This window comes from Schistosoma mansoni (assembly GCF_000237925.1).
Source record: "Schistosoma mansoni, WGS project CABG00000000 data, supercontig 0126, strain Puerto Rico, whole genome shotgun sequence".
Classification (NCBI taxonomy): Eukaryota; Metazoa; Platyhelminthes; class Trematoda; order Strigeidida; family Schistosomatidae; genus Schistosoma; species Schistosoma mansoni.
Window position 1 is genome coordinate 254,196 of NW_017386035.1, and position 9,947 is coordinate 264,142.

Genomic DNA, 9,947 nt, shown 5'->3' on the forward strand with positions numbered 1-9,947 from the left:
AATGATTGTTCATTTAGTAACGAAATCATGAGCACCAAATAAATGTTCTTCTACCTTTTCTGCTGCTCAATCTTTTATTTCTGTATGTTTAGGCGTGTGGTGGTCGGTATTCGATATTATCCCTATACTTCGCGTATTGTTCGCCTTGATGAAAGTTACTCGATAACGGCCCAATGGTGTATAAATTAGAAGGCGAATACGGAGTGCTGATTGCGTTCATTAATGAACCAAGCACAGATGTTCAAAATTGAAGGCACGTTAAGCAAGCATGAAAGAGTAGTGCCGTAAAGCAAGCGAGTGAGAGAGTGATCGAGTCAATGAACGAGTGTGCGAGTCAACAAATCAATGAACAGGATTGGGATGTACATATATATACATAGTGAAATGAATGAATCATCGAATCAATCAAGCGACTAATAGTAAGGTTAGCAGAATGAATATATGCATAAGCAGTGAGCAATGGTCAGGCATACATATTCATACAAGTGCAACAATAACAAAGGTGCAATAGTATGGATACGTTGTTATTGTGCGAATGTCTCTGTCCATTAAATAAGTTAACAAAGGGGCTTACCCAATTAAATGTGAACAAACTCAATTTTACGTGGGCTGCTATAAGCATCATAACTAGAAAACGATCAGTGTGAGGTTATCTAAACAACAAAGTTTAATTATCCCCCAGAAGCCGAATTCGAGGGCCTAGAACTTGTGCAGTACAGGAAGAATCACGGGGGCATGGTATTGATGTGTCTTATTTATTATATTCTCACTAGCCCTAACATATCATTAATTCATTTCGTTAAGAAATTACACGTAAGGGTGTAGTGATATGAAATCATTTTAAGAACTTGGACTTAAGAATGATAAAGAGAAACTAAAGTAACTCCCTTATGGGCCTGCATTTAATCAGTATGTTGATTCGAATGAGTCTGCCTACAAATAGAAGAAAGTTACTTTGGATGCTGATTTTGTCATGGATTCTAAAAGGTGTTCATTTTGAAGAAAACACGATAAGTATACATGGTGTTTGTTTGTAGACAATAACTCTAGCTGTCGCCATATTTCAAGATTTGTTGTTATTCGTATTTAGATCACCAAGATAGATTCTGTTTCAAATGATCGAGAGCCTATTCAAGTTAGACGGAAATAGTGTGACGAATCAGATAGCTTTGAAGTCACACCTAAGGTGGTCTACCCATTCATCATATCAAGTTACTATGGCTGCTTTGAAGACCGTTCGGCACAAAGGACGTTGTTACGGAAATGTATTAGTAAGAGTAGGTACGAGGAAGAGAGTGCGACCACCACTGCATGTACCAGTCCATGGCATTCAATTAATTGATGCTCGCTGATTGTCCTTTAACTTGACGAGGTTTGGTGAAGTGTTCGACATTTAGTGTCCCCACCACCAGATGTTTTGGCTAGGGCCCAACGATATTTTACTGGTCTTATAAAGCAACTCCCCCAGCTATAAGGCCAACTTATTAAATATTTTTGACCCAATACTCTTTGTTTGTTTAGAATGGAATATGAGTAAGCACTCATAGATACCCTTACAAACTATTACGCCTTCAGAATTACGGCACTATGGAACTATCCATAGAGGGCAGTATTAACAACAAAGTGTCTAAAAAGAAAGCTGCAAGTTCACTCTAGTTTCAAAATCACTTACTTTATTCACGAGTTGCTTCTTTAGTCCACTAGTTTGCAAGAACAACAAAGACTATAGCTTAACACTATCAATTCGAAAATTGTAAACCTGGGGTGATTATTTGTTCTATATTCCATTGTTATTGTAAGATCCATTTTGAAGGTGAAAATCCCTCTATGTATGCCTTTGAAACTTCTGGACAGTTTCTTTATTTGTACATATTGTTAATCTTTTGATGCTAATTGAGACTGTAATATTTAATTTTTATAATAGTTTTCTCAGTTTTTCTATCGCTTTCCCTGAGTTCCTATGCTTCTTCTTGAAATGTATCTAATTTGTTTTAATTGATATTGTTCTCGCGGCTGCCATATTGATCGTTCCATCTTTGACCGTGTTGCTTGATTGGACCGGGATCGCGCATTTTGGTTGTTAATTGGAGCACTTTCCCAGAATTGGAAACACTCTGTGTTATCAAGCAACATTTGAACGCATTTTTGTACTTGATCTATCCAGGAAGGATGGAATAACACTTACTTTTTGGAGCATTCGATAATTTTCCTATATTTCTTATGACTTTGCTATTTATTGTAATTTAAATTGATTCTTCTGGGAACAATTGTTGGTTGAATAACTGTGTGGTAATATTTGTTCAGGTAAATTTGTACATTTGTATATATGATGAAATTTAGAACCGTTGTAACCCAAATCACCTTGTTCTGATTTCGATTGGGTCGCGCGTCAACACACCTATTCCACAAAGTTATTCATCAGCCAAACCTAGTTTGATCTAGGGTTTGGATCTTACAGTTATCGAAATCATTCCAAAATAAATTTGCAAATCCGATGCATTTTTCATTTATCAAATTAACCGTCGTAAGAAACCCATGTAATGCAAACATCTTAACATCTAGTCCACACATACTAAGTAACACTTAGGAGTAATACAGTACACATTTTCGTGATTTTCTTGAAGAATGCACAAATTGGGATCCGTGTATACACTAACGAAGTATACAGATCGTATTTCACTTCATCGACCATATAGTAACAGTTGTTTACCCTTTTGCTCTGTGACCGTGGAACTCCGGATAAGGTTTGTGGCCAAAACAACGGACATACACAAGACACTGCCAGCGAGTTTCCAACTTTTAGCTTGCTTTCATGCACGACATAAGGCGTCCAAGTGATTCAATAAAATTATATGGTGTATTTTCAATAACAAATCTGGGTCTGGTAATTCCTTCGAATACATCATTGGTATCCACGACAACCAGACATGAATCACTGATGGGCTGGAGGTATCCATAATACTAAAGAGAATAAGCAACCAGAGATTGTTTCCTTTCATTGCTCTCGATAACACCGTGACAACACTAGTGACGAAAATATGGACAATTGGAAAATCACAAGCGACAGCAACATTTGTTTTAGCTGAAAATGGCCTAATCCGTTTTCCGAAATCTACAAAATATTACTTAAAACAAAATAAATGAACATTTCATCACATAAATGCATAAAAACACCCGAGAGAATACACCAGCTTCAGCAGAAGTAGCGAAAAACTGGTTGAAAAAAACTAGAGCCAACACATAAAGTATTACATAAATTGCAGAATTTAAGAACACCGAAATATTAAATTGTGCAACGACATCAAAAAGAAAGCGGAAAAGCACACGGAGGTAGGTAAACTGACCGCTCTTGCTTACAAAGATGGCAGAAATGATAATACCCTTTTCATTTTTATTAGTCACTAAGTAGACTGTCAAAATTATGAATCGGAGTTGAATTTATTTCCAGTTGGTACCGTTGGTAATCGTCGTGATAACGACAAACTTGTCAGGTTTTAAAAAAGGATTCAGTAGACACGCTAGTTATAGAAACAATGCGCTCGAAGTAAGCAAAAGACCTGTGGTTTATTCATCACATATAAACGACAGTTTGTTATTAATTCCACAGCGACGGATAAAACGTATCCTAACGTGGGCAATAGTACTAATCACATTATATCTTTAGATATCCACAAAATATGAGGTGCATAATAAATAAGTACATTTAACTTCATACAACTGTAATATTTCCTGCTCTTATTACTATCTTAATCATTGCCACTGGTACATTTTCCCATATAAGTATGCGTGTTCGTTATCCTTCCTCATATCATTTAACACAGGCTTTCCTAATCACTATAACATTTTGTGCATGTATCCTATCACACTCCCTGTTCTTGTGGATATCCGGAGGGACAATTTCTAGACAATATAGTGACGTCAGACGACAAAAAGTCTAGATACATTCGTTTCATTTAACTCTACAAAATATCTAATCATCCGCCTAACAAACTAAAAAAAGTAGATCATTAGGACCCTGATAACTGTCCAAAACCGGGTTGAACGAAGTCTGTCTCTTTTCCAGATCAGTAAGTGAAAGACCTACTGCTGGACAAGGTGCATGTAAGAGAAAAGACGACATCTCAGTCAAGAAGTCATGGACGGCCACAACTAGATGATAAAAAAATTGGCGCTACATTCTTTTATCAGTTGCGGTCTAGAAAATTATTAAAAAATGGCTTATGTAGGTTTGCCATCGTAAACAACCGACCATATGTTACGACCAATCACTCGCTGAGACACTAAGAAAATGGGTGGTTTTACGTGATGCAAATTTATTATCAAAAGTAAGGACATAAGGTCACCCACACAGAATAAGAATTGCTTCCAGTTATTCAGGTTTACAGAAAATCTGTAAATTCGCTATAAGTCACGATTAGTAGAGTCATTAGCTACAAACACCACATTATCTTCCATAAGGTTGTTATGTTAACAGCGCCACATCTGCCTAATCGGCAGTAGAAAAAACATATTCATTCACTTACTAACACCAGAAGATATTGGCTTAGCAGTTTACCTGTCTCCATAGTTTCAAACACCTATTCTTAGCAGTGCGATCAATTACTGATTCATCACAATACCTCGATATCAATAGTGTTAGGAGTGAGAACTAAGCCATCAATCTCAACCTACCTCGCAGGACCGATAAGGTGGCCACTAAAGATTCTTCCGATTTTCAAAGTGACTAAGTTGTCATCGTACAAAACTTGTTTTCACAAACGGCTAGAGGGATTCTACGAATACAAGGCATCACACGTGCGGAATTTCAGAACGGTGGTTAGTCAGAAGAACGTCAAGCTGCCATTGTACCCCCTTCATTTTTAAACTCACTCTATGTTTTTCTGACACATTCATAATATTTTGAAATTGAAAAGTCGGCTCAAGAAAGTTGGATCTGTTATCGCTGTAGAGTTCTGTCGAACTCTTTATCCTTTTCTTAAAGCCTGTCATTGTTACAGTGAGGGCGTGAGTATTCAGACTAATAGCTACTTTTAAGTGTACAGCGCGAGTTCGAAGACGCATGAATATACAATAATATCTAATTTCTTGACGTTTCCTTCGGCCGAATAATAGTGTGCCGAAATAGTCGATTTCCAAGAGAGAAGCGGAAACAGTTTCGCTTAGTCTGACCCTCTAAAAGGGATGCCGTCATTTGATGATCCAATATAATTTTCACATGTCTGAACTTAACGCATTTCCCTGTCGAGAGTCTCATCGAACTGGTTCGCTTAACAGTCTTGTAGTTTTAGAGTATTACGGGTAACTCTTGAGAAGTGCTGATGTGGCTTTAGTGGTCCTATAACTGACTTCAGTTAGATTGTTTGTGGTTATTATCGAAATATACGGGCCGCCAACACTCGTATATTTTGATTGACTCAGTTTGCGTTAGAGAATAACGGAATAAGTTAAGTTAAATACAAGAATGAATTTTGGACACGTATATTTCATACAATCGTAGATCTGAAGAGAACAATAAGAAAAAAAGAGTGAAGGAGGCTAAGCGGACCGAAATGAGACGAAGTAATAGGCTACGGAGAAGGCGGGCAAGCCAACTGGTTTTGATCAAACGTGACTCAAAATTTATATTCAGACAAAAATAAGTTACAGACACATAATGAATAGGGTAAGCAATTAACACACGATTATATTAAAGTAGTCAGGGTTAATAAGTGAATAAGTAACAAGGTCAAAATGCGGCTCGAAAGCAACTAGTAAATTGGTCTGTCCAGATTGTATAATAACTTACATGGTGTTGACACAGTGCCAGCCACTACATGACCTTTCAGGAAATGAATGTGTCGAACAGTCATCTCTATTACGAAGTGACGACCAGGTAGGAACACCGAAAGATTGGGCAAAAATGAGTTATCCCAGTAGATTAATATTCCTATGATGTGAGATTGTTCTTTGCCTAGCGTGGAAGACTGGTTTTTATCTTCATATTTTAGTCGTATCACGACATTCGCAGCTCCAGTCTTTCAACAGATGTTATCCAAGCGTTCAAAGAAACGATAAATGGGTACTAATTTAAAAGACTTTGGTAATTAAACAAAATAACAAAACACAGTTCGTCACTATGACTGATGCATCAAAGGTAACCATTTCAACCATGTATTGTCAGCTGGTGAACGGCAGATGAGAACCGCTTTTACCCCTTCCAAAGAGGCTAAACGCAGCATGATTGGGACACTCTACATTCGGACGAGAATCGGTAGAAATATAATTAGCTATAATGCCGGTATGTTGTAGTGAAAGTAAGTGTAATTGACCACTGGTTGTGGACAAATAGGGACTCAGCCTACTAACTATGAAATATGTGATTGCTTTTGATCTTATTTATTTCTACTTTGGATACAGTGGAAGTAACTGATTTTAATTGTGTGCAAGAAGAAAATGTCCAGCATTTACCCTTGCTATCATTTTGTGGTGGAAAATCGAATATCGGACATGATGTGATCAAGTCTGTGTATGGCTTGCCGTTAGAGCATACAATTTACCGGAAAAATGAACTCGGTCACCGGTCTCATTCTCGTACTAAAGTAATATTTCGTGCAATAGGAGAAAATATTTTCGTTTATTCTTTAGTATTTTCTACTTACGATAGAAGGAAACATTTGCATTGAACCTACAAGTCGTAAAATGTCGACAGAGACAAACAGCTCCGAACAGGTTAACTATTCGCTACAGAAAATACATCACTGAGAGTTTATTTTCCAGGTTGCGTTCAATATATCTTGCATTGCGGGTAACACCGGTATAACTCCAGACTCATTATCATACAAGAATCGCAGTTACAAGAGCTAATCGAAGTGAAGTACTAGAATGCAAATCAGCATATCCCTGATGAATCAAAAGCATTCCCTCTTGCAGACACCCTGAACGTCTACAAGTAGACCAGGACTTTCAATAGCGTTAACCCTGATAAAAACCAACACTCAGTACTCGGAACGTTGCTTCTTGGGATTCCAGATTCGATAAAGTTGATTTGTAAAAGGTATATATCTTCATCATATATGACCAAAAACGAATGGCGAAATCAGACAGTGGATACGAACCTCTTGACCATATCAAAGATCAACATGCAGCAGCATCAACTGCAGCATTTTATAGACCAAAGAATAGATTACAATACGTAGAAATTGTCGGATATTCACCACTACTAAATGAATGTACTTGTATTTTGAAGTGAGTGTGTTGACTTACGAGATGGCCAGTTGTTATACTGTAGTATCGGTTGATATGTTAAGCTCGTATAATTTATTCTAGCTTCTGGACAAGCCAATTCACCTGTTCATTATGAGACATGTTTTCATCTTGTCAATTATTCACTTATTAACGCCGACTATTTTTTTATATGAGCTTAGGTGTGTGTACACTTCTTATTCTATTTATCACATGTCTGTCATATATTCTTATCTGACTATAAATATTGATTAACGCTTGGTAAAAGTGAGTTGGCTTACCCGCCATCTCCTATGTGCGTCATTAATTAATAAAACTGTACTTGCCGTTTCTCTTTGCCTTCTGATTTTATACACCGTTGAGATTGGAATTATAACGATTATCAGGGTGAACAATCAGCGAAGCACGGCACTACAATACCACATTAGCAATAACATTTTCTAAAAAAGACTTTAGAGGTATGGATATGAAAGACTCGTTTTACAGCAAATGATGGAATTTTCAGGCATTACAAGAATCAGAACAGAAGCATATCACTGCAGCCTAAATGGAATATTTAGGAGATTCCTCAGTTAGTTAACAGGTTCGCTGATGATTGTACGAAAGGACAGAAATTGGATAAATAAACTGCCTACTGTTATTACTGGTACCAATTGAACCATGAGTCAAGATTTAGGTTGTTATAATGAGGAATTTGTATGAAACACAATTAAGATCCATAAGAGGACATTTTCGACCAAAAAGAGAGGTCAAAATTAATGCAGCTAATTATTTACGATATCTGAAGGATAAATCTGAACTACTTATAAGTAGGCTAAATTTTAGATGTTAGTTAAGTATGTCATCGCGCAAAAAATATTATCTTGTCAAAAAAAGGCTAATTTTATTTTTCACTTGTAACTAATTAACTTGCTTACCATTGATGAACTACAAATGTTTATATCATATGTGATCAAAAAGTGATACTGATCAAGGTTTAATGGATCACTATGCAAATTAACCTCATCAACATACCAAAGAAAGGAGATCTGAGCAAATGTGAGGACTACAGGGGCATCATACTGCTGTCAGCACCAGGAAAAGTTTTCAACAGAGTGTTGCTGGACCGGATGAAAGACGTATTAGACGTCCGACTTCGAGATCAACAGGCTGGATTCAGTAAGGATCGGCCGTGCACAGATCAAATTCCGACACTACGGATCATCGTGGAACAATCAGTTGAGTGGGACTCGTCACTATACATCAACTTCATCAACTATGAGAAGGCGTTTGACAGTGTGGACCGGAGAAAATTATGGAAATTTCTTCAACACTATGGAGTTCCTGAGAAGATCATCAACACTGTCCGGAACTCATACGACGGACTACAGGGCAAAGTGGTGCATGGAGGACAGCTGACAGATGAATTTCCAGTAAGGACCGGAGTCAAACAAGGCTGTCTACTATCCCCCTTCCTCTTTCTTCTGGTGATTGACTGGATTATGAAGAATTCGACATCTGAGGGGAAATACGGAATACAATGGACATTTCAGAATCATTTAGACGATTTGGACTTCGCAGATGACCTAGCCCTCCTATCTCATAAACACGAACAAATACAGACGAAGACAACTAATGCAGCAGTAGCCTCTGCATAAATAGGCCTCAACATACACAATGAAAAAGCAAGATTCTCAAATACGACATGGAGAATGCCAAGTCAATCACACTTGATGGCGAAACTCTGGAAGATGTGGAAACATTCACGTACCTGGGAAGCATCATTGATGAACAAGGAGGATCTGATGCATATGTAAAAGCGAGGATTGGCAAAGCAAGGACCGCATTCCTACAATTGAAGAACATATGGAACTATGATATTCAAGAGTATTTCAACTATATTATAAACTAGTAATCCCAGCAATAACGCAATTTAATCAAGAAGCATTAGATGAGAAAGAACGAATGTACTGTATTTGGAATTCAAAATCAAAACAGTCATCAATACAAAGAAATCGTTGGTTCATATAAACACCACAAAAGTGAAAAATGTTTCGACAACTTGGAATCCCGAAGGTAAGCGGAAAAGAGGAAGGCCAAAGAACACATTACACCGGGAAATTGAAACAGATATGAAAAGGATGAATAACAACTGGAAAGAACTGGAAAGGATTGCCCAGGACAGGGTTGGATGAAGAATACTAATGGGCGGCCTATGCTCCTCCACGAGGGTTAACAGACGTAAGTAAGTAAGTAATGCAACTTAACTATTTTCAATTGTATATAGAAAAAAAGACTGAAACCACACTTCGAAGAAATAAAATAAAATGAGCGGCATCATTCATAATGATGAACAATAGAAGGAAGTTATGTAAATTCACTCAGAGTAAACCGTTTAAACTATGTATTAATTATCAACACAACTACCAGCAGAAGTCAATATGTCCAAGTTCTTACACCAAATCTATTAATCGGTATGAACTAGATATATTCATTTTCACTGTACGTCTATACAACAAAGTAATAAATAACCTGTTAAAGTTAACGTTATATCAATTATTAGCCCAAAATCCCAAACATTCGTTTTGTTGAGGAATTTCTGAAATCATTTTTTCGTCAAATAAGAAACAACTTTGCTTTTCTATGAATGACATATTATATATCTAAAGAAAGGTGGTTAGATAAACGCAAAAAAATGAAGATCTTTTTGTGATTCTAAGATCGCTGTAAATAAGTTATGTGAAAAT